The sequence below is a fragment of the Myotis yumanensis genome, unplaced genomic scaffold, assembly GCF_028538775.1.
Source record: "Myotis yumanensis isolate MYYU_CA2020_CCGP unplaced genomic scaffold, mMyoYum1.0.hap1 SCAF_1, whole genome shotgun sequence".
Classification (NCBI taxonomy): domain Eukaryota; kingdom Metazoa; phylum Chordata; class Mammalia; order Chiroptera; family Vespertilionidae; genus Myotis; species Myotis yumanensis.
The window spans coordinates 112,405,700-112,431,237 of NW_027223752.1; the positions used below are offsets into that span (position 1 = coordinate 112,405,700).

Below are 25,538 nucleotides of genomic sequence, written 5' to 3' on the forward strand. Positions count from 1 at the left end.
AATATATTTTTTAAAAATCAGTGGGGATTTTGTCCCTCTGGGTGAAGACTGGAAACCCAGCTATCCTCTTAAAGAGCCTGCACACAAACTCTTGCTCGCAGACACTCACCTTGGACTTTGGTATAGGGACAATGACTCAGGGGATGCCAGATACTTGTAGGGAGAAACTGAGTTGTGTGGCTCAGGGCAAGTGCTGGAGGGATGGCCGCTATTGTCCCTGTGTTGAGCCCTCCTCCCTCATGGCCAATAGGCACCATTTTTCCTGTGTTTAGCACTCTCTCCAATTCAGCCAAATCTGAATCTCCTTTAGCCAGGTGAACACCACTCAATTCATCCTGACAACTCCCCAAAACCCTATCCCACCAAAAAGTTCCATATGCAAGTGACAGTTAGCCTTGGTATACCATCAGATGCTTGCTGACTGGCGTCAAGCTCAGCACTGACACCAAATCTAAATCTGCATGAATATGGTGACCACCACTCACTCCACCCTGCTGACTCCCTGAGATTCCACCACATCCAACTCGTGATGCCCAAGGCTCTTTCAGAGGCTGATTGATGAGTAGAGGATCGAATTAGTAATTTGGAAGACAAGGTAGCAGACAACACCAAATCAGAAAAGGAAAAAGTAATAATAAATGAGGGTAGCTTAAAGGACCTCTGGGATGACATCAAGCATAACAATATTCACATCATAGGGCTACCAGAAGCAGAAGAGAGAAAAACAAGAGATTTAGAACATATTTGAAAAAATTATGAATGAAAACTTCCATATGCTGGTGAAAGAAATAAATTTCCAAGTGCAGGAGGTGCAGAGACCCTAAATAAGATGATCTAATCAGGCCCATACAAAGACACATCATAATTAAAGTGATGAAAAAATTAAAGACAAAAAGAGAATCTTAAAAGCAGCAAGAGAAAGACAGTTACCTACAAGGGAACTCCCATAGACTGTCAGTTCATTTCACAACAGAAACTGCCAGGCCAAAAGTGATTGGCACAAAATATTCAAAATGATGAAAAGGAAGGACCTATAACAAAAACTAATGATAACCAGCAAGGTTGTCATTAAAATGGAAGGCGAGATAAAAAGCTTCCCAGACAAGAAAAAGTTAAAGGAGTGGATCACCAACAAACCAGTATTACAATATATATTAAAGAAACTTTTTTTTAAGGGAGGAGGTAAAGGAACAAATATAAATAATAAAATGGCAATAGATACGTACCTATCCTTAATCACTTTCAATGTAAATGAATTAAATCCTGCAAACAAAAACATAGGGTACCTGAATGGATAAGAAAACAAGACCCATATATATGCTGTCTACAAGAGATCCACTTCAGAAACACACAAACTAAAAGTAGAGGGATAAAAGGATATTTCATACAACAAACTTTAAAACAATGGTTATAATAAGAGAAAAAGAAGAACACTGCATAAAGATAATGTTGGATCAATCCAACAAGAGGATACAAACCTTGGAAGACATATGCCCCCTAGATAAATAAAGCAAATATTTGTGGACATAAATGGAGAGATAGACACTAATACAGAGTAGAGAACTTTAACACCCTACTGACAGCACTGGATAATCTTCAAAACAGAACATAAATAAGAAAATAGCAGATTTAAATGATACATTAAATTGGATATATTTTAAGTGATATTTTCAGAGCATTCACACCAAAACAGCACAACATACATTCCTTTCAAATGCACATGGAACATTTTCCAAAACCAACCACATGTTAGGACACAAAACAAGTATCAATAGATTTAAGTACACAAATCATAGCAAGCATCTTCTCTAACAAAAAATGTCTAAAACTAGAAATCAATTACAAGGCAAAAACAAACACATACATAAGGGTAAATAACATGTGAGTAAGCAATGAATGGGTTAATAATGATATAAAATATACCTTGAGACAAATCAAAATAAATACACAATAACACAAAATCTATAGGACACAGTGAAAGCTATCCTAAAAGAGAAGTTCATAGCAATATATTCCTACCTCAAAAAAACAAGAAACATCTCCAAAAAACAAAAAATCTAACCATAAGCCTAAAGGAACTAAAAAGGACAAACAAGGCTAGACTCGTCAAAAAACAGAGAGAGGACCCAAATACATAAAATAAAAAAATGAAAGAAGTGAAATAACAACTGGCATCACAGAAATACAAAGGATTGTTAGAAAATATGATATGCCAACAAATTGGACAACTTGGATAAAATGTGCAAATTCCTAGAAACATATCATCTTCCAAAACTCAATCAGGAAGAATCAGAAAGCCTGAATAGACAGATAACAACTGATGAAATTGAAGCAATAATAATAATAAAAAAAAATCTCCCAGTAAACAAAAGTCATGGATAGGATGGCTTCACAGGCAAGTTTTAGCAAACATTTAAAGAACTAACACCAATCCTCTTCAAACTATTCGAGAAAATTAAAGAATAAATAAGACTTCCAATCCATTTTGATGAGGTAAGCATGATCATCATAATTCTAAAACCAGATAAAGACAATACAAAGAAAGAAAATTACAGGCCAATACCCCTGATGAACATATATGCTAAAATCCTCAACAAAATATTAGCAAATAGGATCCAGCAATACATTAAAAAGATCATACACAATGACCAAGTTGGATTTATTCCAGGGATACAAGGCTGGTACAACATTTGCAAATCAATAAATGTGTTACATCATATAAACAAAATGAAGGATTAAAATCACATGATTATTTTAATAGATGCAAACTGTAGATTTTGGACCCACAATGCAGAGAATTTGGAGCACTAGCAGAGGCTGGGTGAGCTCCAGAGTGGGAGACAAGCCAATTTGGGATCAGATTGGATCCAGCTTCATTCAACATTACTACCAGTTATTTGATAACGACAGAACCCAACTAGGCGCAATTTACATGGACGCATCATTCCTTACATAGGAAGAACAGCAATTCCAGGGGAAAGCTGCCACTGTGGAGAAGTTGTCTAGCCTTCAGTTCCAGAAAATCCAAGCATCACAGTGCAGGACCATCAGCCCACACCAGATAGCTACTCCTCAGCATGGTTGTGGTCCAGCTTAAGGCCGATGAAAAGCCCATCATGGGGTTCCATCAAATGTTCTTATTGAAGAACATCAACGATGTTTGAGTTTGCACCAATGACATGTTCAGGCTGGCCCTGCACAACTTCGGTTGACCTCCTCCCAGTCAGGCACTCATGCTGTTTCCTCCTCCCTCTTCCAGATACTATTCACACTCCTCCAGATGCTCCAAATAGCATACACAAATGCGCAGGACTGAGGTGGGAGTGGGCACAGTGCACTGCTGCTATCTAGGTATTGTGCATGATGTTTGGACGCTAGACTAGTTACATCTGACAGGAGAAGTTTGTGTTGTGCCAATGCATGCCTTGGAAAGACTTAAGAATGCAAAAGGTTGTCTTTTTTAAAAAAAATCTAATGACAAGTTGCTCTAGTAACAAGGAGAAAGCAGCTGCCTCACTGTCCAGACATTGACTTGTTCAGATGCCTCATGATACAATAAAAACACAAAAATTTTCTTAATAAAAAAAGAAAACATAGGCAGTAAAATCTCAGATATCTCATGTAGCAGAATTTTCACTGATACTTCTTATAGGGCAAGAGAAACAACAAAAAATAAACAAATGGGACTATATCACACTAAAAAGCATATACACAATAAAAGAAAGTATCATCAAAATGAAAAGAGAACCCACTGCAGTCACTGCTGGGCCACACAACCAATCAGCCCTAGGGTCCACCCCTCCCAATGCCTTGCCAATATTACTTCGGATAAGGGATTAATTTCCAAAATATATAAAGAACTCATACAACTCAACAAAAGGAAGACAAACAATTCAAACAGGATATACAGATGGTCAACAGACATGAAAAATGCTCAAGGTCACTAATCATTTGAGAAATGCAAATTAAAACGACAATGAGGTACCACCTCATACCTGCCACATTGGCTACCATCAATAAATCAACAAACAAGAGCTGGCATAGATGTGGAGAAAAGACAACCCTAGTACACTGCTGGTGGGAATACAGATTGGTGCAGCCACTATGGAAGAGTATGAAGTTTCCTCAAAAAATTTAAAATGGAATTGCCTTTTGACCCAATGATTCCACTTCCAGGAATATATCTTAGGAATCCCGAAACACCAATCAGAAAGAATATAGAAGGAGGGGCAATAATAATATTTTACAGTGGCAGCTTACCCCTGGAATTGCAGCCTAATAATATTTTACAGCTAAAATTACTGCACACTCAGCTTGAAAAAATAAGAGAAGTATAGCTGATTGGACATATTTTGCCTAAGGAGCACTGAAGAAACAATATAGAGACTGTTAAGAGATGGAGAGTTGTAGAAAGGTGGAGCCCCCATGGAGCTAGTGCTCAGCTGAGAGGCCCGAGTGATATTGGCTGCAAAGCTCCCTCACCTTGGAAGTATGGACTCCCATCCCCGTACAGGGATCCCAAACCCAGAGCAGCAGAGACAGGAAGAAGAGCCTGAATAGCATCGGGCAAAGAGATCCAGGGGAACTCTGTCTGCCTGGGAGGCTGGGTCTTCACCTTCTCAGTCAAAGAGCACAGCTATTGTTGGCAGCCCTAGAGGAAGTCATTCACCCTGGGCTCTGACTATGGGTAAAGGCTGTGCTGCAGTGTTTGGCTCCAAAAAAAAAGGGGTGGGGGGCTGAGGATTGTACCCAGCAGTGACTTTGAGTGACCCTCTGTTTTCCTGAAAGGCTTTCTATAGAGCCCCAGAGAGTGAATGAACTGTGTGGGGTGAGGAAGGGGGAGAAGATTCTCCCACCTGGAGATGGATTCTCCCACATCCAGTGAGGTCTCTCCTCCCACTTATGGAGCCACAAGAACTGCTCCACCCTGTGGTGTTGATGGCAGGGCATATCGTGGATTTTTTACCCACACTGCAGAGAACTGGGAGCACAGGTAGAGTGGGAAATGTCAGCCCCAGCTTTACTGAGACCACATGTGGAGAGAGAACTGAGTCCTGCATGGAGCTTACTTTAAAACCCCTTCTGATTGAATTGGGCCCCTGGTGATTCCCCAAGACCCTATCCTAACCAACTCAGAGGCCCACCAACCTGCTTCCAGTGGCTTTTCCATACAAAAGGCCTGTCTTAGCTCATGCTGTAGAATTTCAAAATCTCTCAAAGGTTCATATACTCCAAATAAGCACCATCTAGCTTTGGGGTTTCCCATACTTCTTGCTAAGCAGACTCAAGCCCAGCACTAGTGGCAGCAGGCTTCAGTTCACAGATTAGCTTCCCAAAGGAACCTCCAAGCCCAGCCCAAGTGGCAACCTTCTGTAGGTCACTTTGTTGCTCATACCAAGTTGCACAAGGCAGGGTACAGGCAGCAGTTGACCTTGGCTAGGACCACGCCCCTCGTAAGAGGCCCAGAACCAATAAACCTGGTGGCCAGCTTCAGAGAACACCACATACCCAACACCTCCACAAACAACACACCCAAAGGGCAGTCTCAGCAGGCACCAGAGTCCTGATACAGCAAAATCTTCTTCCACAGGGTCAGGCCCTGACAGTAGCTACTCCACTGTAGTCACTGCTGAGCCACACAACTAATCAGCCTGAGGGTCCATCTTTCCCAATGACTTGCCAACAGCAATCAGGCTCAACTATGACAGGAGATTACACATAACCTACACACCTGAAGCTCCTGCCTCGGGTGACTAGAAAGATTGTGCCAATGGACCCCACAGGACACCTACTACATCAGGGCACTTTACTAAGACTAGGAATCATAGCACCTCTATCTAATTCATAAAAACAAACACAGGAAGGCAGCCAAAATAAGGAGACAGACACATGTCCAAAATGAAAAATAGAACAAAACTACAGAAAAAAAAAATTAAAACAAAATGGAGACAAGTAATCTACCTAATGCAGTTCAAAACACTAGTTATAAGGATGCTCAATTATCTCAGACAGAACTTCAAAGAAAAAATGGGCAATATATAAAGGGAGATAGAAAAATAAAGACAACCAGACAGAAATGACGAATACAATAACAGAAATGAAGAATACATTAGAGGGAATCAACAGTAGATTATATGAAGCAGATGACAGAATCAGTCATTTGGAAGACAAGGTAGTAGAAAACACCTAATCAGGACAGCAAAAAATAATAATAATAATAATCAAAATAATGATCATAGTTTAAGAAGCCTCTGAGACAACATCAAGTGTACCAGCATTCACATCATAGGGATACCAGAAAGAGAAGAGAGAAAAAAAATTTAAAATCAATTGGAATAATGACAAATACTTCCCTAACCTGGTGAAAGAAATAGACATACAAGCCCGGAAAGCACAGAAGATTAACCAAAAGAAACATACACCAAGACACAGCATAACTGAAACAGCAAAGGTTAAAGACAAAGAGGAAATCTTAAAAGCAGCAAGAGAAAGGCAGTTAACTACAAAGGAGCTCTCATAATACTTCCAGCTGATTTCCCAACAAAAATATTTCAGACCAGACATGACTGGCACAAAATATTTAAAGTGATGAAAAGCAAAGACTTACAACCAAACTTAGTCTACCACCAAGGCCACTTTCAAGGAGAAATAAAGAGTTTCCCGGACAAAAGAAAGCTAAAAGAGTTCATTGCCACTATACCGATATTATAAGAAATGTTAGGAGAGGGAAAAATGGCGGTGGAATAGAAGGGCGTGTCCCAAGACTTGTCCCAGAGCAGATAGAATGAGCAGCTGAAACGATTAACATCCACCCCAAATTGGCGAAGGAGACTCAGCTGGTGAGACAATTTGTAGCTGGAAAGGGCAGAGGACCTCTGGAGAAAGCCCAGGGTACTGCAACCACGCAAGCAGCAGACAAGTGAGCAGCCCGCTCCTGTTTAAGAAGCAGCAGTACCGTGAGCAGCCCGCTCCAGGCCAAAGAGCAGCAGCCTCACGTGGCCTGCCCCTGTCCAAGCAGTAGCAGCTGTGTGAGCGGCCCACTCCCCCATCCGAGGAGCAGCAACCACATGAGCAGCCTGCATCCATCCAAGGAGCAGCAGACGCATGAGCAGCCAGCCCACAACTGAGGAGCAGCAGCCCACGAAGACTGCACCCTGTACATGTCTGAGGAGCACCAGCTGTGCAAGCAACCTGCCCCCATACGAAGAAAAGCAGCCACAAGAGCAGCCTGCCCCCGTTCAAGGAGCAGCAACTGTGTGAGCAGGCGGCCCCCGTCCAAAGAGCAGCAGCTACACACAGCCCGCACCCATCCAACGAGCATCAGCCAGGTGAGAGGCCTCTTCCTGTCCAAGGAGCAACAGCAATATGTGCAGCTAACTCCTGTCCGAGGAGCAGCAGCTGCACATACAGCCCATCCCCTGTCTGAGGAGTAGCAGATATGCGAGCAGCCTGCCCCCATCCTAGGAGCAGCAGCTGCAAGAGCAGCCCTCCCACATATGAGGAGCAGCAGCCCTGTGAGCAACCTGCCCCCGTCCAAGGAGCAGCAGCCTCACGAGCAGCCCACCCCATCCAAGAAGCAACGGTCACACACAGCCAGCCCACATCCATGGAGCAGCAGCCACGCAAGCAGCACACACCCATCTGAGGAGCAGCAGCCACGTGCATCCCGCCCCCATCCGAGGAGCAGCAGCCTCATGATCAGCCCACCCCCATCCAAGGAGCAGCAGGTGTGTGAGTAGTCTCCCCCCACCAGCCAGTGGAGCCACCACTGCTGTGAACAGCACCCACCAGAGGAGCCGCTGCCAACTGAGGAGCAGCCGCTGCCGTGGCTATGCAAGGAGCAACAGCAGCCCGAGGAGCCACTGCCACCCAAGGAGTAGCCCCCACACGACTCAACATCTAGATCCATCAGAAAGGTCAAAATGGGTACACAAAGAAACCCCCAAATGAAAGAAAAGGAGAAATCACCAGAAAAGTAGCGAAGGGAAACAGAGGCATGCAATATGTCAAAAAAAAGAATTCAGAATAAGGGGCATGCAGTTCATAAACTAGGTGGATGAAAAAATCAAAAACTTATGTAAGAGTCAAGAAGAAATGAAGAGTGATATAGCTGCAATATAAAACACCATGGAAACTTTCAACAGTAGACTAGGAGAAGGGGAGAACAGTATTAGCGAACTACAAGACAGGAAAGCAAAACATACCCAAACTGAACTGCTATTGGAGAAAAAATTAAAAGACAGGAGGAGAGCCTAAGGGAGCTATAGGACAACATGAAACAAAGCGACATACGAATAATAGGGGTTACAGAACAACAGGAAGAGGAACAAGGGTTGGAAAACCTATTTGAAGAAATAAAGTCAGAAAACTTCCCTAAGGTGGGAAAGAAAAAAGTCACACAAGCACAGAGAGGCCCAAACAAGATGAACCCAAAAAGACCCACACAAAGATACATGATAATTAGAATGGCAAATGTTCAAGACAAAGAGAAAATCTTAAAGGCTGCAAGAGAGAGACAGAAAGTTATGTACAAGGGCTCTCCCATTAGATTATCAAATGATTTCTCAACAGAAACACATCAGACCAGAAAAGAATGGACGGAAATTTACAAAGTGATGCAAAGCACGGGATTCATTCCAAGAATACTCTATCCAGCAAGGCTATCATTCAAAATTGAAGGGGAAATAAGAAGCTTCAAAGACAAAAAAAAGGCTAAGGAAGTTTATCACTACCAAGCCAGTAATGCAAGACATGTTAAAGGGACTGTTGTAAAAAGAAGAAATATAAAGCTAAGAAAGAATACCGGTAAAAAAATAAAAATAGCTACAAAAAAGTACCTATAAGTAATAACTTTAAATGTAAATGGACTAAATGCTCCAATCAAAAGACATCGAGTGGCTGAATGGATAAAAAAACATGACCCATACATTTTACTGTCTACAAGAGACCCACCTCAGAATAAGGGACTCACACAGACTGAAAGTGAAGGGATGGAAAAATATATTTTAGGCAAATGGAAATGAAAAAAGTTGGGATAGCAATACTTATATCCAACAACATAGACCTCAAAGTGAAGGCCATAACAATAGATAAGGAAGGCCACTTCATAATACTAAAGGAATGGCTACAACAAGAGCATATAACCCTGATAACCATATACACACCCAATGCAGGAACACTGAAATACATTAAAAAAATAAAAAAAAAAAACAATTTCTGGAAGATATTAAGGGAGAGATTGACAACAATACAAACATGAAAGGGGACTTTAATACTGCACTGACATTGCTGGATAAATCCTCTAGACCAGTGGTTCTCAACCTTCAGGCCCTTTAAATACATTTCCTCATGTTGTGACCCAACCATGAAATTATTTTCATTGCTACTTCATAACTGTAATGTTGCTACTGTTCTGAATCATAATGTCAATATCTGATATGCAGGATGGTCTTAGGCGACTCCTGTGAAAGGGTCGTTCGCCCGCGAAAAGGGTCGCGATCCACAGGCTGAGAACCACTGCTCTAGACAAAAGATCAGCAAAGAAACAGCAGTCCTAAATGACTCACTACATCAGATGGACTTAATTGACATCTTCAGAACATTTCACCCCAAAACCATAGAATATGCGTTCTTCTCAAGTGCACATGGGACGTTGTCAAAAATAGATCACATATTGGGTGACAAACAAAGTCTCCCCAAATTCAAGAAGATTGAAATCATATCAAGCATCTTCTAAGACCACAATTGCATATTGTTAGAAATAAACTACAATAAAAACAATCCAAAAAATTTAAACAGTTGGAAGCTGAATAGCATGCTCTTAAACAGTGATTGCGTTACCAAAGATATCAAAGAAGAAATTAAGGACATCCTGGCAACTAATGACAATAAAACATAACAATCCAAAATCTATGGAACACAATGAAAGCATTCCTGGGAGGGAACTTTATAATTCTACAGGCCTACCTCAAGAAACAAGAAAAAATGGTAGTAAATCACCTAACTCTACAACTTAAAGAATTAGAAAGAGAGCAACAAGAAAACCCCAGACTGAGCAGAAGGAAGGATATAATAAAGATCAGAGCAGAAATGAATGACATAGAGACCAAAAAAACAATACAAACGAAGAGCTGGTTCTTTGAAAGGTTAAACAAGACTGATGAACCTCTAGCCAGGCTCACCAAGAAGCAAATTAGAGGACTCAAATAAACAAAATGAGAAATTAAAGAGGTGAAATAACAACAGACCCCACAGAAATATAAAGGATTGTTAAAAAATACTATGAACAACTCTATTCCAACAAACTAGATAACATGGAGGAAATGGACATACTCCTAGAAAAATACAACCTTCCAAAACTCAATCAGGAAGAATTTAAAAATCTCAATAGGCCGATATCTATGGAAGAAATTGAAGCAGTCAAAAAAGTTTCCACAGTCCTAACTGATTTGGCTCAGTGGATAGAGCGTCGGCCTGCGGAGTGAAGGGTCCCAGGTTCGATTAAGGTCACGGGCATGTACCTTGGTTGTGAGCACATCCCCAGTAGGCGGTGTGGAGGAGGCAGCTGATCAATGTTTCTCTAACATTGATGTTTCTAACTCTCTATAACTCTACCTTTCTCTCTGTAAAAAATCAATAAAAATGTACATATATTTTTTTTAAAAGCTTCCACAAACAAAATCCTGGGGCCAGACTGCTTCTCAGGGGAGTTTTACCAAACATTCAAGGAAGAACTAAAACCTATCCTCCTCAGACTATTGCAAAAAATTCAAGAGAAAGAAACACTTCCAAGTGTATGAAGCCAGCATCAACCTAATACCAAAACTAGATAAAGACAACACAATGAAAGAGAATTACAGGCTAATATCCCTCATGAACATAGATGCCAAAATGCTCAACAAAATCTTAGCAAATCAGATCCAGCAGTACCTCAGAAAGATCATACACCATGACCAAGTAGGATTTATCCCAGGGAGGCAAGGATGGTACAATATCCACAAAACAATAAACATGATACATCACATTAAAAAAATTGAAAGATAAAAATCACATAGTCACATCAATTGATGCAGAAAAAGCATTTGACAAAATCCAACAACCTTTCTTGATAAAAACGCTCAGCAAGGTGGGAATAGAACGATCATACCTCAACATAATAAAAGCTATATATGACAAACCCACAGCCAACATCATACTCAATGGGCAAAAACTAAAACCATTTCCCATAAGAACAGGAACAAGACAGGGATGCCCACTCTCACCACTCCTGTTCAACATAGTACTGGAAGTACTAACCATTGCAATCAGACAAGAAGAAATGAAAGGCATCCAAATTGGAAAAGAAGAAATAAAACTGTCCGTATTCGCAGAAAACATGATACTGTACATAGAAAAACCCTAAAGACTCTATCAAAAAATTATTAGACTTAATTAAATGAATTTGGCAATGTAGCAGGATACAAAATTAATGCCAAGAAATCTATGCCATTTCTATATACCAATAGTGAACTTATAGAGAGAGACTAAAAGAGCAATCCCATTTACCATCGCACCAAAAATATTAAGATACCTAGGAATAAACTTAACAAAGGAGGTAAAAGACCTATATGTGGAAAACTACAGGACAATGAAAAAAGACATAGAGGAAGGAATAAACAGATGGAAGAACATACCATGTTCATGGATCGGTAGAATCAACATCATTAAAATGTCCATACTACCCAAAGCAATCTACAGATTCAATTCACTCCTCATTAAAATACCAATGGCATATTTCACAGATCTAGAACGAACTCTCCAAAAATTCATCTGGAATTTAAAAAGATACCGAATAGCTGCAGCAATCCTGAGAAAGAAGAACAAAGTAGATGGGATCTCAATGCGAGATATCAAGCTGTATTACAAAGCCACTGTTCTCAAAACTGCCTGGTACTGGCACAGGAACAGACATATAGATCAATGGAATAGAATAGAGAACCCAAAAATCAACCCAAACCACTATGCTCAATTAATATTTGACAATGGAAGCATGAACGTACAATGGAGTCAAGACAGTCACATCAATAAATGGTGTTCGGAAAATTGGACAGATACATGCAAAAAAATGAAACTAGACCACTAACTTATACCATACACAAAAATAAACTCAAATGGATAAAGGGCATAAACATAAGACAGGAAACCATGAAAATACTAGAGGAATCCACAGGGAGCAAAACTTCAGACATATGCCGAAGCAACTTCTTCACTGATACTGTTCCTAGTGCAATGGAAACTAAAGAGAAAATAAACAAATGGGACTACATCAAAATAAAAATCTTTTGCACAGCAAAAGAAACCATCAACAAAACAAGAAAGCCCACTACAGGGGAGAACATCTTTGCCAATGTTGTCATTGATAAGGCTTTAATCTCCAACAGGGAACTCATACAACTTAACAAAAGGAAGATAAACAACCCAATCAAAAAATGGGCAATGGAATAGATATTTTTCGAAAGAATACAGAAGGCCAAGAGACATATGAAAACATTCTCAAAGTCACTAATTATACAAGAGATGTAAATCAAAACAACAATGCGGTACCATCTATCACCTGTCAGAATGGTTATCAACAACAAATCAACAAACGACAAGTGCCGGTGAGGATGCGGAGAAAAAGGAACCCTCCTGCACTGCTGGTGGGAATGCAGACTGGTGCAGCCACTGTGGAGAACAGTATGGAGTTTCCTCAAAAAACTAAAAATGGAACTCCCATTTGACCCTATGATCCCACTTTTTGGAATATATCCCAAGAAATTGGAAACACCAATTAGAAAGGATATATGCACCCCTAAGTTGATAGCAGCACAATTCACCATAGCTAAGATTTGGAAACAGCCTAAGTGCCTATCAGCAGATGAGTGGATTAAAAAACCGTGGTACATCTACACAATGGAATACTATGCTGGTGTAAAAAAGGAGTTCTTACCATTTGCAACAGCATGGATGGAACTGGAGAGCATTATGTTAAGTGAAATAAGCCAGTCAGAGAAAGATAAACATCACATGATCTCACTCATTTATGGAATACAATGAACAACATAAACTGATGAACAAAAATAGATCCAGAAACAGAAAAGCATCGATCAGACCCTCAAACCTCAGAGGGAAGTTAAGGGAGGGTGTGGTAAGGGGGAGAGATCAACCAAAGGACTTGTGTGCATGCATATAAGCCTAACCAATGGACACAGACAACCGGGGGGTGGGGAGTAGGAGAGTAGGGGGGCAGTGGGGAGATAAGGGCCCAAATAAAATACCTTAATCAATAAAGAAATTTTTTTAAAAAGTAATGCATGAACACACACAAAAAAAGAAATGTACAAGGACTTCCTTAAAAGGAAAAAAATAAGAGATAAAAATATAATAATAAAATAAGAATGACAGCCCTGACTAGTTTGGCTCAGTGGATAGTGCATGGGCCTGTGGACTGAAGGGTACCAGGTTCGATTCCGGTTAAGGGCATGTACCTTGGTTGCAGGCACATTCCCAGTAGGGGGTGTGCAGGAGGCAGCTGATCGATGCTTCTCTCTCATGGATGTTTCTAACTCTCTATCCCTCTCCCTTCCTCTCTGTAAAAAATCAATAAAATATATATTTAAAAAAAATAAGAATGACAACATATCTATTAACAATTATTTTAAATGTAAATAGATTAAATGCTCCAATCAAAGACATACAATGACTAAATGGAGAGAAAAGAAAGACCCTTACATATGCTGCATAGAAGACACCCACTTTAGATCAAAAGACACATACAAACTGAAAGTAAGGGATGGAGAAAGAGATTTCATGCAAGTGAAAATAATAATTTTTAAAAAGCTAGGGTAGCAATACTCAGGTCAAAGTAGACTTTAAAACAAAGGCTACAGTAAGAGACAAAGAAGGACCCAGCAATTCTATTTCTGGACATTTATTTAAAGAAACCTAAAACAATAATTCGAAAAGACATGCATCGCTATGTTCACTGAAATGTTTTTTTTAATAATTTTTTTTATTGCTTAAATTATTACAAAGAGTATTACATATGTCTCCTTCCCCCCCCCCCCCACCCCACCACCCTTGACAATCCCCTGGCCTCCCCTACCCTCCAGTGTCTTAGTCCATTGGTTATGCTTATATGCATGCATACAAGTCCTTTGGTTGATCTCTTACCCCCCCCGCCTCCTGCCACCCCCACCCTTCCCGGCCTTCCTGCTGTAGTTTAACAGTCTTTTGAGGCAACTCTGTCTCTGTATCTATTATTGTTCAAAAGTTTATAATGGACTCTATTATCCATGAATGAGTGAGATCATGTGGTATTTTTCCTTCATTGACTGGCTTATTTCACTTAGCATAATGCTCTCCAGTTCCATTCATGCTGTTGCAAATGGTAAGAGTTCCTTCTTTCTTACAGCAGCATAGTATTCCATCGTGTAGATGTACCAGTTTTCTAATACATTCATCTACTGATGGGCACTTAGGCTGTTTCCAAATCTTAGCTATGGTGAATTGTGCTGCTATGAACATAGGGGTGCATATATCCTTTCAGATTGGTGTTTCTGGTTTCTTGGGATATATTCCTAGAAGTGGGATCACAGGGTCAAATGGGAGTTCCATTTTTAGTTTCTTGAGGAAACTCGATACTGTCTTCCATAGTGGCTGCACCAGTCTGCATTCCCACCAGCAGTGCACGAGGGTTCCTTTTTCTCCACATCTTCGCCAGCACTTGTCGTTTGTTGATTTGTTGATGATAGCCATTCTGTCAGGTGTGAGATGGTACCTCATTGTTGTTTTGTTTTGCATCTCTCGGATGATTAGCGACTTTGAGCATGTTTTCATATGTCTCTTGGCTTTCTGAATGTCCTCTTTTAAAAGGTGTCTATTTAGGTCCTTTGCCCATTTTTTGATTGGATTGTTTATCTTCCTTTTGTTAAGTTGTATGAGTTCCCTATAAATGTTGGAGATTAGGCCCTTATCAGATATAATGTTGGCAAATATGTTCTCCCATGTAGTGGGCTTTCTTGTTGTTTTGTTGATGGTTTCTTTTGCTGTGCAGAAACTTTTTATTTTGATGTAGTCCCATTTGTTTATTTTCTCTTTAGTTTCCAATGCCCTAGGATCTGTATCGGAGGAGAAGTTGCTTCGGCATATGTCTGAGATTTTGTTGCCTTTGGATTCTTCTAGTATTTTTATGGTTTCCCGTCGTATATTTAAGTCCTTTATCCATTTTGAGTTTATTTTTGTGTATGGTGTAAGTTGGTGGTCTAGTTTCATTTTCTTGCATGTATCTGTCCAATTTTCCCAACACCATTTATTGAAGAGACTATCTTGACTTCATTGTATGTTCTTGCCTCCTTTGTCAAATATTAATTGAGCATATTGGTTCGGGCTGATTTCTGGATTCTCTATTCTATTCCATTGATCTATATGTCTGTTCTTGTGCCAGTACCAGGCAGTTTTGAGAACAGTGGCTTTATAATACAGCTTGATATCTGGTATTGAGATCCCATATACTTTGTTCTTTCTAAGGATTGCTGCAGCTATTTGCGGTCGTTTTTTATTCCAGATGAATTTTTGGAGAGTTCGTTCTAGGTCTGTGAAATATGCCGATGGTATTTTAATGGGAAGTGCATTGAATCTATAGATTGCTTTGGGTAGTATGTACATTTTGATGATATTGATTCTACCAAACCAAGAACATGGTATGTTCTTCCATCTCTTTATGTCTTCCTCTATCTCTTTTTTCAACGTCATGTAGTTTTCTGAGTAGAGGTCTTTTACCTCTTTAGTTAAGTTTATTCCTAGGTAGCTTAATTTTTTTGGTGCGATGGTAAATGGGATTGCTTTTTTAGTCTCTCTTTCTGCAAGTTCACTATCGGTGTATAGAAATGCCATAGATTTCTTCGCATTAATTCTGTATCCTGCTACATTGCCGAATTCTTTTATTAAGTCTTATAGTTTTTTGATGGAGTCTTTAGGGTTTTTTAAGTATAATATCATGTCATCTGCAAATAAGGACAGTTTTACTTCTTTTCCAATTTGGATGCCTTTTATTTCTTATTCTTCTCTAATTGCAATGGCAAATACTTCCAGTACTATGTTGAACAGGAGTGATGAGAGGGGGCATCCCTGTCTTGTTCCTGTTCTTAGGGGAAATGGTGTTAGTTTTTGTCCATTGAGTATGATGCTGGCTGTGGGTTTGTCATATATGGCTTTTATTAAGTTGAGGTATGATCCTTCTATTCCCACCTTGCTGAGAGTTTTTATCAAAAATGGGTGTTGAATTTTGTCAAACACTTTTTCCGCATCAATTGATATGACTATGTGCTTTTTTTTTCCTTCAATTTGTTTATGTAATGTATCACGTTTATTGATTTGCAGATATTGTACCATCCTTGCATCCCTGGGATAAATCCTACTTGGTCATGGTGTATGATCTTTCTGATGTACTGCTGGATCCGATTTGCTAAGATTTTGTTGAGCATTTTGGCATCTATGTTCATTAGGGATATTGGCCTGTAATTCTCTTTCATTGTGTTGTCTTTACCTGGTTTTGGTATTAGGGTGATGCTGGCTTCATAGAATGAGCTTGGAAGTGTTCCTTCCTCTGGAATTTTTTGTAGTAGTCTGAGGAGGATAGGTTTTAGTTCTTCCTTGAATGTTTGGTAAAACTCCCCTCTGAGCCGAAACCGGTTTGGCTCAGTGGATAGAGCGTCGGCCTGCAGACTGAAAGGTCCCAGGTTCGATTCCGGTCAAGGGCATGTACCTGGGTTGTGGGCACATCCCCAGTAGGAGATGTGCAGGAGGCAGCTGATCGATGTTTCTCTCTTATCGATGTTTCTAACTCTCTATCTCTCTCCCTTCCTCTCTGTAAAAAATCAATAAAATATATATTAAAAAAAAAAAAAAACTCCCCTCTGAAGCCGTATGGTCCTGGGCTTTTGTTTGCTGGAAGCTTTTTGATGACTGCTTCAATTTCTTCCATAGTTTTTGGCCTGTTGAGATTTTTAGATTCTTCCTGATTAAGTTTTGGAATGTTGTATTTTTCTAGAACTATGTCAATTTCCTCCAGGTTGTCTAGTTTGTTGGAGTAAAGTTGTTCATAGTATTTTTTTAACAATCATTTGTATTTCTGTGGGGTCTGTTGTTATTTCGCCTCTATCATTTCTGATTTTGTTTATTTGGGTCCTCTCTCTTAGCTTCTTGGTGAGCCTGGCTAAAAGTTTGTCAATCTTGTTTATCCTTTCAAAGAACCAGCTCTTGGTTTCATTGATTTTCTGTATTGTTTTTTTGGTCTCTATGTCATTTATTTCTGCTCTAATCTTTATTATCTCCTTCCTTCTGCTCACTCTGGGGTTTTCTTGTTGCTCTCTTTCAAATTCTTTGAGCTGTAGATTTAGATGATTTACTACCATTTTTTCTTGTTTGTTGAGGTAGGCCTGTAGAGCTATAAACTTCCCTCTCAGGACTGCTTTCATTGTGTCCCATAGGTTTTGGATTGTTGTGTTTTCATTGTCGTTAGTTTCCAGGATGTTTTTAATTTCTCCTTTGATCTCATTGGTAACCCAATCAATATTTAATAACATGCTATTCAGCTTCCAAGTGTTTGAGTATTTTGGGTTTTTTTTCTTGTAGTTTATTTCTAATATTATGCCTTTGCGGTCTGAGAAGATGCTTGGTATGATTTCAATCTTCTTGAATTTGGGGAGACTTTGTTTGTGACCCAATATATGGTCTATTTTTGAATATGTCCCATGAGCACTTGAGAAGAACGTATATTTTGTGGCTTTGGGGTGAAGTGTTCTGAAGATGTCAATTAAGTCCATCTGATCTAGTGAGTCATTTAGGATTGCTGTTTCTTTGCTGATTTTTTGTCTAGCGGATTTATCCAGTGATGTCAGTGGTGTATTAAAGTCCCCTACTATGATTGTATTGTTGTCGATTTCTCCCCTGATATCTTCCAGGAGTTTTCTTATGTATGTGGGTGCTCCTGCATTGGGTGCATATATGTTTACCAGGGTTATATCCTCTTGTTGTATTGATCCCTTTAGTATTATGAAGTGGCCTTCCTTATCTCTTGTTATGGTCTTCACTTTGAGGTCTATTTTGTCCGATATAACTATTGCTAAACCAGCTTTTTTTTCATTTCCATTTGCCTGAAAGATATTTTTCCATCCCTTCACTTTCAGTCTGTGTGAGTCCCTTCTAATGAGGTGGGTCTCTTGTAGACAGTCAAATGTATGGGTCATGTTTTTTGATCCATTCAGCCACTTGATGTCTTTTGATTGGGCCATTTAGTCCATTTACGTTTAAAGTTATTATTGAAAGGCACTTGTTTGTAGCCATTTCTATTTTTTTGTGGCTGTTTTCTTTCTGGGCTTTTTATTTCTTCTTTTTACACCAGTCCCTTTAGCATTTCTTGCATTGCTGGCTTGGTGGTGATAAACTTCCTTAGCCTTTTTTTGTCTGTGAAGCTTCTTATTTCCCCTTCAATTTTGAATGATAGCCTTGCTGGATAGAGTATTCTTGGATTCAGTCCTTTGCTTTGCATCACTTTGTAAATTTCTGTCCATTCTTTTCTGGCCTGATGTGTTTCTGTTGAGAAATCATTTGATAATCTGATGGGGGATCCTTTGTAGGTAACTCTCTGTTTCTCTCTTGCAGCCTTACAATTCTCTCTTTGTCTTGTACATGTGCCATCATTATTATAAGGTGTCTTGGTGTGGGTCTTTTGGGGTTCATCTTGCCTGGGACTCTCTGTACTTATGTAACTTTTTTCTTCCCCATATCTGGGAAGTTTTCTGTCATTATTTCTTCAAATAGATTTTCTAAAACTTGCTGCTCTTCTTGTCCTTCTGGCAGCCCTATTATGCGTATGTTTCTTCGTTTCATGTTGTCCTGAAGCTCCCTTAGGCTCTCCTCCTGTTTTTTAATTTTTTTCTCCAGTTGCTGTTCAGATTGAGCTTGTTTCTCTGCCTTATCTTCTAACTCACTAATTCGGTCCTCTGCTTCTTCTAGTCTGCTGTTGAAACTTTCCATGGTGTTTTTGATTGTAGCTATATCACTTTTCATTTCTTCCTGATTCTTGCATAGGTTGTTGATTTTCTCATCCACCCGGTGAATGAATTGTACAACCATTATTCTGAATTCTTTTTCTGTCATGTTGCATGCTTCAACTTCATTAATTTCCTTTCTTGGTGATTACTCATTGTCTTTCCTCTGGGTGTTGTCGTCTCTTCATTCTGATTATCTCCCGATGGTTCAAACGTCGAGTTGCGTGGGCCTGGGCCGTGTGCAGTGGGAGCCTCCCACCACCCTAGTGTCACTGAAGAGCTCTGACACTAAGATGTGTGGTTCTTGTTGGTTGGTGGGAACCAGGCTCGGTCTGAGTCAGTGTTGCCAGTGCTCAATGTGGCCTCATACGTTCCCTTAGAATCAGGGACCCTGCCTGCACCGTGTTGAAAACCAGAGCCCCCTAGCATGCGCCAGGAGTCAGAGTTCCCCAAGAGACCAGTATCAGAGTCTCTGTTGCTTCGCGCGAACTCACCTTGAGAATCAGGGTCCCTGTGTGCCCTTGCACCAGGAATTGGATTCACTGGCTCTTAGTATAAATGCACAGGGAATCAGGGTCTCCGGCGCAGGTGATAAGAAACACAGTCAACGGCCCCCGTGAGGTAGGGACGACCCCGGTGAGGTTGAAACGGCCCCCGTGAGGTAGGGACAACCCCGGTCAGGTTGAAACGGCCCCGGTGTGGTAGGGACAAGCCCGGTCAGGTTGAAACGGCCCCGGTGTGGTAGGGACGGCCCCGGTGAGGTTGAAACGGCCCTGGTGAGGCTCAGACGGCCCTGGTGAGGTTGAGACTACTCCAGTGAGGTTGGGACAAATAAAGGGGACCAGTATGGACTGATGAAGAGGGGTAGATACAGAAGCAGAGCAACATTGAACAGAATGTTAAACTACAGTGGGAAGCCTGGGGAGGGTTGGGGGGGGGGGGGGGATTAAGAGACCAACTGAAGGACTTATATGCATGCATATAAGATTAACCAATGGACACAAGACCCGGGGCCGGGGGGGCGGGGGGTAGGGGCCGGGGGAATGTCAAGGGGGGGGAAAAAGGAGACATATGTAATACTCTTTGTAATACTTTAAGAAATAAAAATTATTAAAATTAAAAAAAAAAAAAAAAAGAAACACAGTCAAGTCACTGGTGCTTGGTGCTGCCTCCTGCCTCGAGAAACGGGTTCCCTGGGCATGTGCTACGCGGACAAATTCCCGTTAGCACGTTTGCTCCCAGCCCAGGGCTCCAAAGCAGGCAGTGCGCTAAGGATCAGTTCCAAGGTGCTCGCGCACTTCCAGGCCAAAGTTCCTGCAGCACTGAGACCCCGGCAAGGGGTGGGTCTATCAGTTAGTTACTCTGGAGCTGCCCGCGAGCCTGCGGGAAGGGGGGATGGGCTCTGTTACTCAGGGATCTGCCGCGGGGATCTCTGAACTTTTGGTGTCCGCAGGTCTGTAGCTGTGGTCACAGGTCTCTGTCCCCAGTGCCTGCAGGGTCCTGGTATGTGTCTGAGATCAGACTGGGTGGTGCTGAGGCCAGGATCCTAGTCTCAAGCAGCTCTGTTTCCCAAGATGGCGTGGTCGCTGTGCCTGTGCTGGTCACCAAGGAGTGTCCGCGCCGGGAGTGGGACTCCGCCGCCTAAGACTGCCCGGTTTAGCAGCCCCTTAGAAGACCTGCAGAATCTAATTGTGCCTAGCTCATACACACACACCACACACGTCCACACACTCCTCTATCACTTCCTTGCGCTCTCACACTCTCTCCCTCCTTACCTTCCTGCTGGTCGCCATTTTCCGCACCTCCTACATACCAATGATTTGATATTTGCCCACTGCAATGTTTTTTACAATAACCAAGATATGGAAACAACATAAGTTCTATCCATAGATGAATGGCTATAGAAGAAGTGGTACATACAATGGAATATGACTCAGACATCAAAAAATAATGAAATCTTGACATCTGCAACATGGATGGACCCAAAGGGTATGATGCTAAGTGAAATAACAAGGAAAGATAAATACCACATGACTTCACTTACATGTGGTATCTAAAACAACATAGTAGACAAAAACCACAACAGACACAAACTCATGGATATGGAGAACATTTTGATGATTCCCAGATGGTATGAGGCTTAAGAGGATGGGTGAAAAGGGGAAAGGAATTAAGAGGTACAAATTGGTAGTTACAAAATAGTCACAGTGATATAAAGTACAGCAAAGGGAATATAGCCAAAAAATAATTATAATAACTATGGTTTCAGATGGGTACTAGATTTATCAAGGTGATCACTTTGTAAGTTATATAAGTCTAATCACTACATTGCATACCTGAAACTAATATTGTATGTCAACTGTAACTGAAAAATAAAAAATTATTTTAAAAAAGGAAAAACAATGTTTGTGGTATGTTAGATCAGACTGGGTGGTGCTGAGGCCAGGATCCTAGTCTCAAGCAGCTCTGTTTCCCAAGATGGCGTGGTCGCTGTGCCTGTGCTGGTCACCAAGGAGTGTCCGCGCCGTACCCATATATCATCACATACAGTCATTTCAAAACACCACCAAAATAATAATGTTTATCTCTGGGTGGTGTAATTATAGTAATGTGGTGGGGGTTTTTTTTACTACTTTTTAATGTCTTCTTTAAAAGGTAAATAATCTGAATTTTTGGAAACGTTAGCTGTGCTGTCAACTTTGTTAAAACTATCCCAGCTGTACGGTGTTGGGTTGGCATTATGCAGGAATTAACAGCCATATCGGTCTAGAAATGTCAACATAATTTTTTCCATTTGTACAGGGGTAACACACTGTGTTAAATATGTAAGGTCTTAATCTACATGGGTTTGATTACAGAAACTAATAGAGTATTCTCTAAGTTATGAAAAAAATAAATATATCACTTGCATAATCAGTAATGTTTAAAATTATGTCTGACATTGAGACCTTGTTATTCTCTCACAATAAACTCATATGTCTGTCCTTAACCATCAACATAAAATAGGCATCTGCTTAATCCCAAATATCAGGACCCTCTGCCAAACTGCTCCATTTATCACTTTTCTTGGGTCTATCTGGCTTTGATACATCTTTAGCTGTTTTCTAATTATCTAACACAATTCTGATTCTTTCAATATACACTATCTTTTCCCCCCAGAAATTTTACCTTTCAAGGAAACAAGTAAAAAAAAAAAAAAAAAAAAACCTACTACTGACATCATTATCAAAATCACTGTCATTATTGCCATTATTGCTATTATTCTTTTTTTTTTTCCTAAATGCACAATGGGGAATTGGACTAAGAATATTAGAATACAAACTCCCATTCAGAAAGGGAGGGGTGGTAAATACATAGCAGTATCTGGTGCATGGCACTGGAGACCTCCTTTTTTTGGCCTGGATTTTGTTCTTTGTGAGAAACACTCTAATCCTTTGCATCCTATAGTCCTTTGCTCTTGATCACCTGGGTGGTTATTTGCTGTTCATTAGCCTTTAGGCCACACTATTGCTGAGCACTGGAAATATGCCCTCTCTGAGCCATATAGCTTTGAAACTACTTTGCTATTGTGCAAGTTTTAACACCTCAAATATTATATTAACAGACAAAGGCCTTTCAGGTTAGCTCATGAATTCTTTGGCAGTACAAATACCTCAAAAACTTTGTAGCTACAGTGGATAGAGCATCAGCCTACAGACTGAAGGGTCCCGGGTTTGATTCTAGTCAAGGGCATGTACCTTGGTTGCAGGCACACCCCCATTAGAGGGAGTGCAGGAGGCAGCTGATTGGTGTTTCTCTCTAATCAATGTTTCTGACTATCCCTCTCCCTTCCTCTCTGTAAAAAATCAATAAAACATATAAATTATAACCAGAAAACAAAAAAACAAACAAAAAAAAACTTTGTAGCAATTAACTGACTTCTTTCTTAGTTCCATGTGCCAGTAAATCAAACCCAAAGATCTTTACTAGAATTTGTAGATAAGCTTTCTTTCTTTCTCATTCCCTCAAAGACATTTTTAAAGAGGATATGAAATCATTTATTGATTACACATGATGATGGAAGATACAGGAGGGGAGACTTTAACAATGCTTACTCTGCAGCAGAAAGGAGTGATCTAGGAGAAACCAAGATGGCGGCATAGGTAAACACTGGAGATTGCTGCCTCACACAACCACTTCAAAAATACAACTAAAAGACGGAACGGACATCATCCAGAACCACAGGAAGGCTGGCTGAGTGGAAATTCTACAACTAGAAGGAAAGAGAAAAGCATACCAAGACTCAGAGGAGGTGCGGTGCGGAAGTAAAATACAGAGGTACAGAGGTGCATGCGGAAGAGGGCTGGCAGCTGAGGACACGGTTGTCTTTTTCAATCGGGAGGCAGTCTCAAGCTCTGAACTCCAGTTCCGGGTGAGTCTCTGGGGACCCAGACTCATACGGGAGAAACTGGACTGTCAGGCATCGGTCGGAACTTGAGGGCAGCTTTTTCTCTGGGGTGCTTGCAGCGATTGCCGGGACACTGAGAAGCAGGGCCTCTGAGGGCAGGACTGAGAGCATCCATGACTACTAGCTCCACCCTGTTGATCCCCTGGGAACCCACCCCGCCCAAACTGCCCACGGAGGCTTTTGCATATGAAAAACCTGGCGTTTTGCAATCTGATAATTACCTAACAAACTGTAGCTGGCCCAAGGCCCCAGGGCAACTTGCATTGCTTCACAGCTGGCTCCTGCTGGATAGCCTCAGGCAGAGGCTAGATTAGCACCTCCTTAGAGATCCAGGAGCCAGTGTGCCCAGTGGTCAGAGTGGGACCAGCCAGATTGCAGCTCCTCGGATCCATAAAGGACACACTCAGGGGGAAGACTCAGTGAGCACCAAAGCCCCATTGAAGCAAGTCTTGCCCCGGAGGGGTGTCTCCAGCACAGAAGTTCTCCCACTGCAGACACAGCTGACTCTCACAGCCAATTGGCCTGGAGGTCAATTCCTCCCAGTGTTACCTACAACAATAAAGGCTTAACTACAACAAGACTGTGCACAAAGCCCACAAGGGGGTGCACCTAGAGTGTCTACCTCAGGTAATTGGGGAGGCTGAGCCACTGGGCCCTATAGGACACCTAGCACAAAAAGCCACTCTATCAACACAGCAAAGCATAAAAAAATGCGGAGACAAAGAAACAGGACACAAATGACAGAAATGGAGGAAAGCAAACTACTGGATATAGAGTTCAAAACCACACTTTCAAGGTTTTTCAAGAATTTTCTAGAAACCACTGATAAACTTAATGAGACCCTCAAGAAATCTAGTGAGACCCTCGATGTTGTGATAAAGGACCAACTAGAAATTAAGCATACACTGACTGAAATAAAGAATATTATACAGACTCCCAACAGCAGACTAGAGGATCGCAAGAATCAAGTCAAAGAATTGAAATACGAAGAAGCAAAAAACACCCAACTGGAAAAGCAAAATGAAAAAAGAATCCGAAAATACCAAGATAGTGTAAGGAGCCTCTGGGACAACTTCAAACGTACCAACATCCGAATTATGGGGGTGTCAGAAGAAGAGAGAGAGCAAGATATTGAAAACCTATTTGAAGAAATAGTGACAGAAAACTTCCCCTACCTGGTGAAAGAAATAGACTTAGAAGTCCAGGAAGCACAGAGAACCCCAAACAAAAGGAATCCAAAGAGGACTACACCAAGACACATCATAATTAAAATGCCAAGAGCAAAAGACAAAGAGAGAATCTTAAAAGCAGCAAGAGAAAGACAGTCAGTTACCTGGGAGTACCCATACGACTGTCAGCTGATTTCTCAACAGAAACTTTGCAGGCCAGAAGAGAGTGGCAAGAAATATTCAAAGTGATGAATACCAAGAACCTACAACCAAGATTACTTTATCCAGCAAAGCTATCATTCAGAATTGAAGGTCAGATAAAGAGCTTCACAGATAAGGAAAAGCTAAAGGAGTTCATCACCACTAAACCAGTATTATATGAAATGCTGAAAGATATCCTTTAAGAAAAGGAAGAGGAAGAAAAAGATAAAGATACAAATTATGAACAACAAATACACATCAACAAGTGAATCTAAAAATCAAGTGAAAAAATAATTGCGAGAGATCCAGGACGCCACCCATTGTCTTCACTAGCAGAGAAGTGCAAACAAGGATCCCAGAAGGCTGGTGACCCTTGTACCCACGGCAGGGCCTGAGTTATGCACCAATTGTCTAGTCCTGACAATGGGGGCTCAAGCTATTTCCTGACCAAATAGCCTCAGAGTAAATCCTTCTAGTATTTACTTACCTTTAAGATAGCCTGTCCACTACTGCTATTACCTGCCTAAGGGCTTTATGTTTTTTTTTTTTTAATCTTTATTGTTCAGATTATTACATTTGTTCCTCTTTTTTCCCCCCATAACTCCCCTCCTTCCAGCTCCCACCCCACCCTCCACCCTCACTCCCCACCCA

At 40.9% G+C, this 25,538-nt stretch overlaps 1 protein-coding gene and 1 pseudogene across 2 annotated transcripts in view; one reads left to right on the top strand and one right to left on the bottom strand.

Moving 5' to 3' along the window:
* The window catches only part of TSPAN3 (tetraspanin 3), a 99,317-nt gene that overhangs the window by 52,317 nt on the left and 21,462 nt on the right, over positions 1–25,538 (bottom strand). The window lies entirely within an intron of this gene.
* Positions 2,789–3,212, top strand: LOC138994883 (nuclear transport factor 2 pseudogene; annotated as a pseudogene).